This window comes from Odocoileus virginianus, unplaced genomic scaffold (assembly GCF_023699985.2).
Source record: "Odocoileus virginianus isolate 20LAN1187 ecotype Illinois unplaced genomic scaffold, Ovbor_1.2 Unplaced_Contig_11, whole genome shotgun sequence".
In the NCBI taxonomy this organism is placed as follows: domain Eukaryota; kingdom Metazoa; phylum Chordata; class Mammalia; order Artiodactyla; family Cervidae; genus Odocoileus; species Odocoileus virginianus.
In genome coordinates this window covers 2,210,614-2,223,855 of record NW_027224328.1, presented here as the reverse complement: position 1 = coordinate 2,223,855, position 13,242 = coordinate 2,210,614, and positions in this window count along the sequence as shown.

The window sequence follows — 13,242 nt, the reverse complement described above, 5'->3', positions numbered from 1 at the left end:
TATTACTCCCAGCAATCTTGATTCCAGCTTGTGCTTCATCCAGCCCAGCGTTTCTCATGATATGCTCTGCATATAAGTTAAATAAGCAGGGTGACAATATACAGCCTTGACATACTCCTTTTCCTATTTGGAACCAGTCTGTTGTTCCATGTCCAGTTCTAACTGTTGCTTCCTGACCTGCATACAGATTTCTCAAGAGGCAGGTCAGGTGGTCTGGTATTCCCATCTCTTTAGAATTTTCCACAGTTTATTGTGATCCACACAGTCAAAGGCTTTGGCATAGTCAATAAAGCAGAAATAGATGTTTTTCTGGAACTCTCTTGCTTTTTTGATGATCCAGTGGATGTTGGCAATTTGATCTCTAGTTCCTCTGCCTTTTCTAAAACCAGCTTGAACATCATGGAAGTTCATGGTTCACATATTGCTGAAGCCTGGCTTGGAGAATTTTAAGCATCACTTTACTAGCATGTGCTGCTGCTGCTGCTGCTGCTGCTGCTGCTGCTGCTAAGTTGCTTCAGTCATGTCCGACTCTGTGCGACCCCACAGACAGCAGCCCACCAGGCTCCCCTGTCCCTGGGATTCTCCAGGCAAGAACACTGGAGTGGGTTTTACTAGCATGTGAGATGAGTGCAATTGTGCAGGAGTTTGAGCATTCCTTATCATTGCCTTTCTTTGGGATTGGAATGAAAATTGACCTTTTCTAGTCCTGTGGCCACTGCTGAGTTTTCCAAATTTGCTGGCATATTGAGTGCAGCACTTTCAGAGCATCATCTTTTAGGATTTGAAAGAGCTCAACTGGAATTCCATCACCTCCACTAGCTTTGTTCTTAATGATGCTTCCTGAGAGTCCCTTGGACTACAAGGAGCCAACCAGTCCATCCTAAAGGAGATCAGTCCTGGGTGTTCACTGGAAGGACTGATGCTGAAGCTGAAACTCCAGTACTTTGGCCACCTGATGTGAAGAGTTGACTCATTGGAAAAGACCCTGATGCTGGGAGGGATTGGGAGCAGGAGGAGAAGGGGACGACAGAGGATGAGATGGTTGGATGGCATCACTGACTCGATGGACATGGGTTTGAGTAGACTCCAGGAGCTGGTGATGGACAGGAAGGCCTGGCGTGCTCCGATTCATGGGATCACAAAGAGTCGGACATGACTGAGCGACAACTGAAATGAACTGAAGTGAACTGAAGGTCCATTTGACTTCACGTTCCAAGATGTCTGGCTCTAGGTGAGTGATCACACCATCGTGATTACCTGGGTCATGAAGATCTTTTTAGTACAGTTCTTCTGTGTATTCTTGCCACCTCTTCTTAATATTTTCTGCTTCTGTTAGATCCATACCATTTCTTTCCTTTTTTTAAGGCCTTCTTTGCATGAAATGCCCTTAGTATCTCTAATTTTCTTGAAGAGATCTCTAGTGTTTCCTGTTTTGTTGTTTTCCTCTATTTTTTGCACTGATCTCTGAGGAGGGCTTGCTTATATCTCCTTGCTATTCTTTGTAACTCTGCATTCAAATGAGTACATCTTTCCATTTCTCCTTTGCTTTTCACTTCTCTTCTTTTCACAGCTATTTGTAATGCCTCCTCAGACAGTCATTTTGCTATTTTGCATTTCTTTCTCTTGGGGATGATCTTGATCCCTGTCCTCTGTACAATGTCATGAATCTCCATCCATACTTAATCAGGCACTCTGTCTATCAGATCTAGTCCCTTAAATTTATTTATCACTTGCACTGTATAATCATAGGGATTTGATTTAGGTCATACCTGAATGGTCTAGTGGTTTTTCATGCTTTCTTCAATTTAAGTCTGAATTTTGCAGTAAGGAGTTCATGATCTGAGCCACAGTCAACTCCTGGTCTTGTTTTTGCTGACTGTATAGAGCTTCTCCATCTTTGGCTGCAAAGAGTATAATCAATCTGATTTCGGTGTTGGCCACCTAGTGTTGTTCATGTGTAGAGTCTTCTCTTGTGTTGTTGGAAGAGAGCGTTTGCTATGACTAGTGCATTCTCTTGGCAAAACTCTATTAGCCTTTGCCCTGTTTTATTCTGTACTCCGAGGCTAAATTTGTGTGTTATTGCAGGTGTTTTGACTTCCTACTTTTGCATTCCAGTCCCCTATAATGAAAAGGACATCTTTTGGGGGTATTAGTTCTAAAAGGTCTTGTAGGTCTTCACAGAACTATTCAACTTCAGCTTCTTCAGCATTACTGGTCAGGGCATAGACTTGGATTACCATGATATTGAATGGTTTGCCTTGGAAACGGACAGATATAATTCTGTCCAAGTTTTTGAGATTGCATCCAAGTACTGCATTTCAGACTCTTGTTGACTATGATGGTTACTCCATTTCTTCTAAGGGAGTCTTGCCCACAGTAGTAGATATAATGATTATTCGAGTTAAATTCATCCATTCCAGTCCATTAGTTCATTGATTCCTAAAATGTTGATGCTCACTCTTGCCATCTCCTGTTTGGCCACTTCCAATTTGCCTTGATTCAATGGACCTAACATTCCAGGTTCCTATGCAATGTTGCTCTTTATATTTGTATGTAAGTATATATAATTAATTTTAAGTATAGTATATTGTTTCATTGCATTCTACTTTATCTTTTTCTTATCTTTCACAATAATAGCTGCATTAAATAAAAGATTTTAAATTAAAACATTCTTAAAATAACTGCAAGCTATTCCATATATATTTAACCTAATTTTAAAATTATTGTAAATTCATATGTATTATTTGTATGTAATCCTATATAATCAATTTTAAGTATAATATATTGCTTCTTTGCATTCTACATTATCTTTTTCTTATCTTTCACAATAAATATTTTTTACTTTCCTCTAGAAGAACTTATTTATTTAATATGCCTTAGTTTTATTAGTGCCCTACATTTTACAGCTTGTATTCTCTACTCAATAAAGTCCAAATTAGTACTTTCACCCATTCTCAAACAATGAAAAGACATATTTATTCTCTACTTTTATTTATTTATCATTAATATTTTACCTCTCAATATCTATTTGAATACAGTCACACAGGTTCTTTTTTTCAAATTTTTTCTTATAAAATTTTACCTAGATTAAGAGTTTCTTCTTCAGAAGAACATAAATATATCCTTTACTTAGAGTCAGTTGGTAATTTCCCTCCATTTAAAAACTGCCTTAAAAATGAATTGATCTTGTCATTATATTAAAAGGACATTTTCACTTGTTATTGACTTTTAATTTATCTATCTCACTAGGTATGGCCATTAATAGACATTGTCACAAATAGATATGTTCATATCATAAAAAGTAAATTCATATCATAAAACATAAATTGTTATTAGTAAAACTACTAATTGTATTTTGCATAATTTTCTTTGCTGTATGTTGTCTGAACATAGATTTTATTAAAGTTAAATGCCAGAGAAAGTGAAAATGAAAGTGTAGTCATGCAGTCTTATCTGACTCTTTGCAATCCCATCAATTGTAGCCTGCCAAGCTCCTCTGTCCATGGAATTCTCCAGGCAAGACTACTGGAGTGGGTAGTCATTCCCTTCTCTAGGGGATCTTCCCGACCCAAAGATCAAACCCGGGTCTCTGGTATTTCAAGCAGATTCTTCAGAGGAAACCCATATTTAACATATAAAAAAGAACCTGACATGTATAACATTATTTAATTGAAAACAGCAAAGTGTACGACAGCAGTAGACATAAGTACTTCAAATTTTAAAAGTCAACATTAGTGCATTTTACATTGATCTCTAATGTATGTTTCAATTGCTATAATTCTAGGATGTGAGTAACAGAAAATTATCAATTTAGTTTATGAAAATAAAATATAATTGATAGATGCAACCATATAGGTAGCCATTAGTCATTGTTTTAGAAGACTCAAATATTAATCTTCATTACAAGGACATAACTGAGTTTACATTCCATCTTTCTAGATTTTAAAAAGCTAAAAAATAGTGCTTGCTTGAATTCAATGGTCTAGAAGTTATGCTGAAAGTGAATATCCTTAGGAATGGTAGATAAACATTTACCCTTTTCTTGATATAAGTGACAATTGATGAAAAAAATACATTTAAGGCAAATTTGATAGTTTATTTAATGTTTTACATTTTTGGATGTTCATGTGTGTTTTGCTAAAAGGTCAACTTTTTCTGCTTTCCCTATTTTCTTGTGAAGTGAAAATTGAAATGCTTATTATCCCCCTGATGGAAACTTGGGCTTTTGTTATTTACAACAAATATGCCTGTTAAAAATACAAATAATAAGCTATGATTTAAGGATCATCAATGAATGATATAGCAAGTATTCTGTATTTCAATCTCTGCCATGGTGATACAGCTTGATATTGTTTGATGTTTTACCTTCCCAAAGACATTTATTTTAATCAGAGGAAACATGAATAACTTATTTAAGAATAATAAAATTATGTGTAGCTCTTTAAGCACTGGGGTGAAAAGCTGAAAAGTAAGTTTAGGCATTCATCTCTTTGTAACAGTTATTTTAATATAGACAAGGTAGTAAGTCTTCTGAATTAGTGACAAATGGTATGGAGTAGCCCTCATAGTCAACAAAAGAGTCCAAAATGCAGTACTTGGGTGCAATCTCAAAAATGACAGAATGATCTCTGTTCATTTCCAAGGCAAACCATTCAATATCACAGTAATCCAAGTCTATGCCCCAACCAGTAATGCTGAAGAAGCTGAAGTTGAATGGTTCTATGAAGACCTTCTAGAACTAACCCCTCAAAATGATGCCCTTTTCATCATAGGGAACTGGATGCCAAAGTAGGAAGTCAAGAAATACCTGGAGTGACGGGCAAATTTGACATTAGAGTACAAAATGAATCAGGATAAAGGTTCACAGAGTTCTGCCAAGAGAACACATTGGTCATGACAAGCACTTTCTTCCAACAGCACAAGAGATGAGTCTAAACATGGACATCATCAGATGGTCAATATCGAAATTAGAATGATTATATTCTTTGTAGCCAAAGATGGAGAAGCTCTATACAGTCATCAAAACAAGATGGGAAGCTGGATGTGGCTCAGATCATGAGCTCCTTATTGCAAAATTCAGACTTAAATTGAAGAAAGTAGGGAAAACCACTAGACCATTTCGGTAAGACCTAAATCAAATCCCCTACAACTATACAGTGGAAGTGACAAATAGATTCAAGAGGTTAGTCTGATAGACTGAGTGCCTGAAGAACTATGGGTGGAGGTTCATGACATTGTACAGGAGGCAGTGATCATGACCATCTCCAAGAAAAAGAAATACAAAAAGGCAACACGGTTCTCTGAAGAGGCCGTAGAAAAGTAAAGAAGAAAAGCCAAGGGAGAAATAGAAAGATACACCCATTTGAAATCAGAGTTCCAAAGAATATCAAGGAGAGATAAGAAAGCCTTCCTTAGTGATCCATGAAAAGAAATAGAGAAAAGCAACAGGAAAGACTAGAGATCTCTTCAAGAGAACTAGAGATACCAAGGGAACACTTCATGCAAAGATGGGCACAATTAAGGACAGAAATGGTATGGACCTAACTGAAGCAGAAGATATTAAGAAGAGGTGGCGAAGATGGCGGAGGAATAGGATGGGGAGACCACTTTCTCTCCTACAAATTCATCGAAAGAACAATTGAACGCTGAACAAAGTTCACAAAACAACTTCTGATCGCTAGCAGAGGACATCAGGCGCCCAGAAAAGCAACCCATTGTCTTCGAAGGGAGGTAGGACAAAATATAAAAGATAAAAAGGGAGACAAAAGAGCTAGGGATGGAGACCCGTCCCGGGAAGGGAGTCTTAATAGAGGAAGTTTCCAATCACCAGGAAACCCTCGCGCTGGCGGGTCTGAGGGAAGTTTTCAAATCTCGGAGGGCAACCTAACTGGGAGGAAAAATTAAATAAGGCCCACAGATTACGTGCCTAAAAGCAACTCCCAGCAGAAAAGTACCCCAGACGCCCGCACCCGCCACCAGCAAGTGGGGGCGAAACGGAGAGGAGCGGGCGGCATTGCTTAGGGTAAGGACTGGGCCCGAAGGCCCTGAGAGCAGTCGGAGGGAGCTTTTTTAAACTGTGGGATAGCAAGAGAGAAAATTAACCAGCCTGAACACACTGCCGGCGGTTCGCAAAACAAAGGGACTGAGAAACTCCAGAGAAGAGCCGCCCCATCCCCGCTGGAGGTAGGAGGCAGGGGGGAGGGGAAAGGGGCAAACTCAGCCCCAGAGAAGCCACCCCCTCCCACACTGCAAACAGGCCCCCGGTTCCTATCTAAAGAATTCCTGAGATTCTGGATGGTCGACATCCGCCGCCGGGAGGGTCGCGGCTAGAGGCCAGCTCCTCTGAACAAACGCAAGCCGCAGGCACCCGACCGGCGGCGCGCTGGGGCCGCGGAGGGAAAAGGCGCGCCGCATCCGGGGAGAGTGCGCCCAAGCCTCTGGCTGCCTGAACCGCTCAGGCCGGGGAAGGCACAAAACGCAGGCGCAACCGAATCTGCGCTTTTGTGGAGTACCCGAAAACTGGAACTGCACTCAACGCAGGGCCCGCTCCATATAGAGCAGCCGGGAGCCTGAGCAGTGTAGACGGGGAAAGCACAGACACCCCTGTATGGGGCAAACCCAGTGTGGCCAGAACACGGTGAGTGCTATCCACACACAGCGATATCTGTCTGCAGCGCCCCGCCCTCCCCGTAGCAGGACTGAACTGAACTAGCGAACCTAAATAAGAGATCACCTCCACCCGCCTGTGTCAGGGCGGAAATTAGACACCGAAGAGACGGCAAACAGAAGCCAAATAAACAAAGGGAACCGCTTCAGAAAGGACCAGTGCAACAGATTAAAATCCCTGAAGGTAACGCCAACTACACCGGAAGGGGCCTATAGATATTGAGAAGTGTAAGCTGGAAAGAGGAGCTATCTGAAATTGAACTGAACCTACACTGACTGCAACAGCTCCAGAGAAATTCCTAGATATATATGTATATTTTTTGTTAAATTAAAAAAAAAAATTTTTTTTCTTTCCTTTTTTTTAAAAAATTTTTTCTCTTTTATTTTCTTTTAAAATTCCCTACTACTCCCCCATTACTCCTCAACTTTCATTTTCATATATTTTTATGATTTTTTTTTAATTAGGGAAAAAAAATTTTTTTTCTTTTTTTTTCTTTCTTTTTTTTTTCTTTTTCTTGTTTTTCTCTCCTATTTCCTTTTAAAGTCCTCTAATACTCCTCTATTATTCCTTAATTTTCATTTTCATTTCACTATAACCTTGCAAAAAAAAAAGAGAGAGAAGCCCTATTTTTAAACTGAACTTCATATATATTTCTAAATTTTGTGTTTTTGTTTTTGTTTTTAAATATTGTATTTCAAAGAGTCTAACCTCTATGCTAGATTTTTAATCTTTGTTTTTCAGTACATGATATAAATTTTGGACATTTAAGAATCCAATATTCAGTGCCCATTTCTATTCAGGAGTGTGTTGATTACTCTCTCCCACTTTTGACTCTCTGTTTTCTATCTGAACACCTCTATTTCCTCCTTTCCCCTTCTCTTCCCAATCCAATTCTGTGAATCTTTGTGGGTGTCTGGGCTATGGAGAACACTTTGGGAACAGATAACTGCGTAGATCTGTCTCTCTCCTCTTGAGTCCCCCTTTCTCTCCTCCTGCTCACCTCTATCTCCTTCCTCCCTCTCCTATTCTTCATGTAACTCTGTGAACCTCTCTGGTTGTCCCTCACGGTGGAGAATCTTTTCACCACTAACCTAGAAGTTTTATTATCAGTGCTGTATAGTTGGAGAAGTCTTGAGACTATTGGAAGAATAAAACTGAAATCCAGAGGCAGGAGACTTAAGCCCAAAACCTGAGAAAACCAGAAAACTCCTGACTACATGGAACATTAAGGAATAAGAGACCATCCAAAAGCCTCCATACCTACACCAAAACCAACCACCACCCAAGAGCCAATAAGCTCCAGAACAAGACATACCACGCAAATTCTATAGCAACGCAGGAACATAGACCTAAGTGTCAACATACAGGCTGCCCAAAGTCACACCTAACACATAGACCCATCGCAAAACTCATTACTGGGCACTCCATTGCACTCCAGAGAGAAGAAATCCATTTCCACGCACCAGAACACTGACACAAGCTTCCCTAACCAGGAAACCTTGACAAGCCAATCGTCCAACCCCACCCACTGGGTAAAATCTCCACAATAAAAAGGAACCACAGACCACCAGGATGCACAAAGCCCACTCCAGACACAGCAATCTAAACAAGATGAAAAGGCAGAGAAATACCCAACAGGTAAAGGAACATGAAAAACGCCCACCAAGTCAAACAAAAGAGGAGGAGATAGGGAATCTACCTGAAAAAGAATTTAGAATAATGATAATAAAAATGATCCAAAATCTTGAAAACAAAATGGAGTTGCAAATAAAGAGCCTGGAGACAAAGATTGAGAAGATGCAAGAAATGTTTAACAAGGACCTCGAAGAAATAAAAAAGAGTCAATTAAAAATGAATAATGCAATAAATGAGATCAAAAACACTCTGGAGGGAACCATGAGTAGAATAACAGAGACAGAAGATAGGATAAGTGAGGTAGAAGATAAAATGGTGGAAATAAATGAAGCAGAGAGGAAAAAAGAAAAAAGAATCAAAAGAATGAGGACAACCTCAGGGACCTCTGGGACAATGTGAAACGCCCCAACATTCGAATCATAGGAGTCCCAGAAGAAGAAGACAAAAAGAAAGGCCATGAGAAGTTACTCAAGGAGATAATAGCTGAAAACTTCCCTAAAATGGGGAAGGAAATAGCCACCCAAGTCCAAGAAACCCAGAGAGTCCCAACAGGATAAACCCAAGGCGAAACACCCCAAGACACATATTAATCAAATTAACAAAGATCAAACACAAAGAACAAATATTAAAAGCAGCAAGAGAGAAACAACAAATAACACACAAAGGGATTCCCATAAGGATAACAGCTGATCTATCAATAGAAACCCTTCAGGCCAGAAGGGAATGGCAGGACATACTTAGAGTAATGAAAGAGAATAACCTACAACCTAGATTACTCTACCCAGCAAGAATCTCATTCAGATATGAAGGAGAACTCAAAAGCTTTACAGACAAGCAAAAGCTGAGAGAATTCAGCACCACCAAACCAGCTCTTCAACAAATGCTAAAGGATCTTCTCTAGACAGGAAACACAGAAAGGTTGTATAAACACAAACCCCAAACAACAAAGTAAATGGCAACGGGACCATACCTATCAATAATTACCTTAAATGTAAATGGGTTGAATGCCCCAACCAAAAGACAAAGGCTGGCTGAATGGATACAAAAACAAGACCCCTATATATGCTGTCTACAAGAGACCCACCCCAAAGCAAGGGACACATACAGACTAAAAGTGAAGGGCTGGAAAAAAATATTCACGCAAACGGAGACCAAAAGAAAGCAGGAGTTGCAATACTCATATCAGATAAAATAGACTTTCAAATAAAGGCTGTGAAAAGAGACAAAGAAGGACACTACATAATGATCAAAGGATCAATCCAAGAAGAAGATATAACAATTATAAATATATATGCACCCAACATAGGAGCACCGCAATATGTAAGGCAAATACTAACGAGTATGAAAGAGGAAATTAATAGTAACACAATAATAGTGGGAGACTTTAATACCCCACTCACAACTATGGATAGATCAACTAAACAGAAAATTAACAAGGAAACACAAACTTTAAAGGACACAATGGACCAGCTAGACCTAATTGACATCTATAGGATGTTTCACCCCAAAACAATCAACTTCACCTTTTTCTCAAGTGCACACGGAACCTTCTCCAGAATAGATCACATCCTGGGCCATAAATCTAGTCTTGGTAAATTCAAAAAAATTGAAATCATTCCAGTCATCTTTTCTGACCACAGTGCAGTAAGATTAGATCTCAATTACAGGAAAAAAATTATTAAAAATTCAAACATATGGAGGATAAACAACACGCTTCTGAATAACCAACAAATCATAGAAGAAATCAAAAAAGAAATCAAAATATGCATAGAAATGAATGAAAATGAAAACACAACAACCTAAAACCTATGGGACACTGTAAAAGCAGTGCTAAGGGGAAGATTCATAGCATTACACGCCTACCTCAAGAAACAAGAAAAAAGTCAAATAAATAACCTAACTCTACACCTAAAGCAACTAGAGGAGGAAGAAATGAAGAACCCCAGGGTTAGTAGAAGGAAAGAAATCTTAAAAATTAGGGCAGAAATAAATGCAAAAGAAACTAAAGAGACCATAGCAAAAGTCAACAAAGCTAAAAGCTGGTTTTTTGAAAAAATAAACAAAATTGACAAACCATTAGCAAGACTCATTAAGAAACAAAGGGAGAAGAACCAAATTAACAAAATTAGAAATGAAAATGGAGAGATCACAACAGACAACACTGAAATACAAAGGATCATAAGAGACTACTACCAGCAGCTCTATGTCAATAAAATGGACAACTTGGAAGAAATGGACAAGTTCTTAGAGAAGTATAACTTTCCAAAACTGAACCAGGAAGAAATAGAAGATCTTAACAAACCCATCACAAGCAAGGAAATCGAAACTGTAATCAGAAATCTTCCAGCAAACAAAAGCCCAGGACCAGATGGCTTCACAGCTGAATTCTACCAAAAATTTAAAGAAGAGTTAACACCTATCTTACTCAAACTCTTCCAGAAAATTGCAGAAGAAGGTAAACTTCCAAACTCATTCTATGAGGCCACCATCACCCCAATTCCAAAACCAGACAAAGATGCCACAAAAAAAGAAAACTACAGGCCAATATCACTGATGAACATAGATGCAAAAATCCTTAACAAAATTCTAGCAAACAGAATCCAACAACATATTAAAAAAATCATACACCATGACCAAGTGGGCTTTATCTCAGGAATGCAAGGATTCTTTAATATCTGCAAATCAATCAATGTGATACACCACATTAACAAATTGAAAGATAAAAATCATATGATTATCTCAATAGATGCAGAAAAAGCCTTTGACAAAATTAAACATCCATTTGTGATTAAAACTCTCCAGAAAGCAGGAATAGAAGGAACATACCTCAACATAATAAAAGCTATATATGACAAACCCACAGCAAGCATTACCCTCAGTGGTGAAATATTGAAAGCATTTCCCCTAAAATCAGGAACAAGACAAGGGTGCCCACTCTCACCACTCCTATCCAACATAGTTTTGGAAGTGTTGACCACAGCAATCAGGGCAGAAAAAGAAGTAAAAGGAATCCAGATAGGAAAAGAAGAAGTGAAACTCTCGCTATTTGCAGATGACATGATCCTCTACATAGAAAACCCTAAAGACTCTACCAGAAAATTACTAGAGCTAATCAATTAATATAGTAAAGTTGCAGGATATAAAATTAACACACAGAAATCCCTTGCATTCCTATACATTAACAATGAGAAAACAGAAAGAGAAATTAAGGAAACAATACCATTCACCATTGCAACAAAAAGAATAAAATACTTAGGAGTATATCTACCTAAAGAAACAAAAGACTTATACATAGAAAACTATAAATCACTGATGAAAGAAATCAAAGAGGACACAAACAGCTGGAGAAATATACCGTGTTCATGGATTGGAAGAATCAATATTGTCAAAATGGCTATCCTACCCAAAGCAATCTATAGATTCAGTGTAATCCCTATCAAGCTACCAACGATATTTTTCACAGAACTAGAACAAATAATTTCACAATTTGTATGGAAATACAAAAAACCTCGAATAGCCAAAATAATCTTGAGAAAGAAGAATGGAACTGGAGGAATCAACCTGCCTGACTTCAGACTATACTACAAAGCCACAGTCATCAAGACAGTATGGTACTGGCACAAAGACAGAAATATAGATCAATGGAACAGAATAGAAAGCCCAGAGATAAATCCATGAACCTATGGTCACCTTATCTTCGACAAAGGAGGCAAGGATATACAATGGAAAAAAGACAACCTCTTTAACAAGTGGTGTTGGGAAAACTGGTCAACCACTTGTAAAAGAATGAAACTAGAACACTTTCTAACCATACACAAAAATAAACTCAAAATGGATTAAAGATCTAAATGTAAGACCAGAAACTATAAAACTCCTAGAGGAGAACATAGGCAAAACACTCTCCGACATAAATCACAGCAGGATCCTCTATGACCCACATCCCAGAATACTAGAAACAAAAGCAAAAATAAACAAATGGGACCTAATGAAACTTAAAAGCTTTTGCACAACAAAGGAAACTATAAGCAAGGTGAAAAGACAGCCCTCAGATTGGGAGAAAATAATAGCAAACGAAGCAATAGACAAAGGATTAATCTCAAAAATATACAAGCAACTCCTCCAGCTCAACTCCAGAAAAATAAATGACCCAATCAAAAAATGGGCCAAAGAACTCAACAGACATTTCTCCAAGGAAGACATACAGATGGCTGAAAAACACATGAAAAGATGCTCAACATCACTCATTATCAGAGAAATGAAAATCAAAACCACAATGAGGTACCATTATACGCCAGTCAGGATGGCTGCTATCCAAAAGTCTACAAGCAATAAATGCTGGAGAGGGTGTGGAGAAAAGGGAACCCTCTTACACTGTTGGTGGGAATGCAAACTAGTACAGCCGCTATGGAAAACAGTGTGGAGATTTCTTAAAAACTGGAAATAGAACTTCCATATGACCCAGCAATCCCATTTCTGGGCATACACACCGAGGAAACCAGATCTGAAAGAGACACGTGCACCCCAATGTTCATCGCAGCACTGTTTATCATAGCCAGGACATGGAAGCAACCTAGATGCCCACCAGCAGACGAATGGATGAGGAAGCTGTGGTACATATACACCATGGAATATTACTCAGCCATTAAAAAGAATTCATTTGAATCAGTTCTAATGAGATGGATGAAACTGGAGCCCATTATAGAGAGTGAAGTAAGCCAGAAAGATAAAGACCATTACAGTATACTAACACATATATATGGACTTTAGAAAGATGGTAACCATAACCCTATATGCAAAACAGAAAAAGAGACACAGATGTATAGAACAGACTTTTGGACTCTATGGGAGAAGGCTAGGGTGGGATGTTTCGAGAGAACAGCATCGAAACATGTATATTATCTAGGGTGAAACAGATCACCAGCCCAGGTTGGATGCATGAG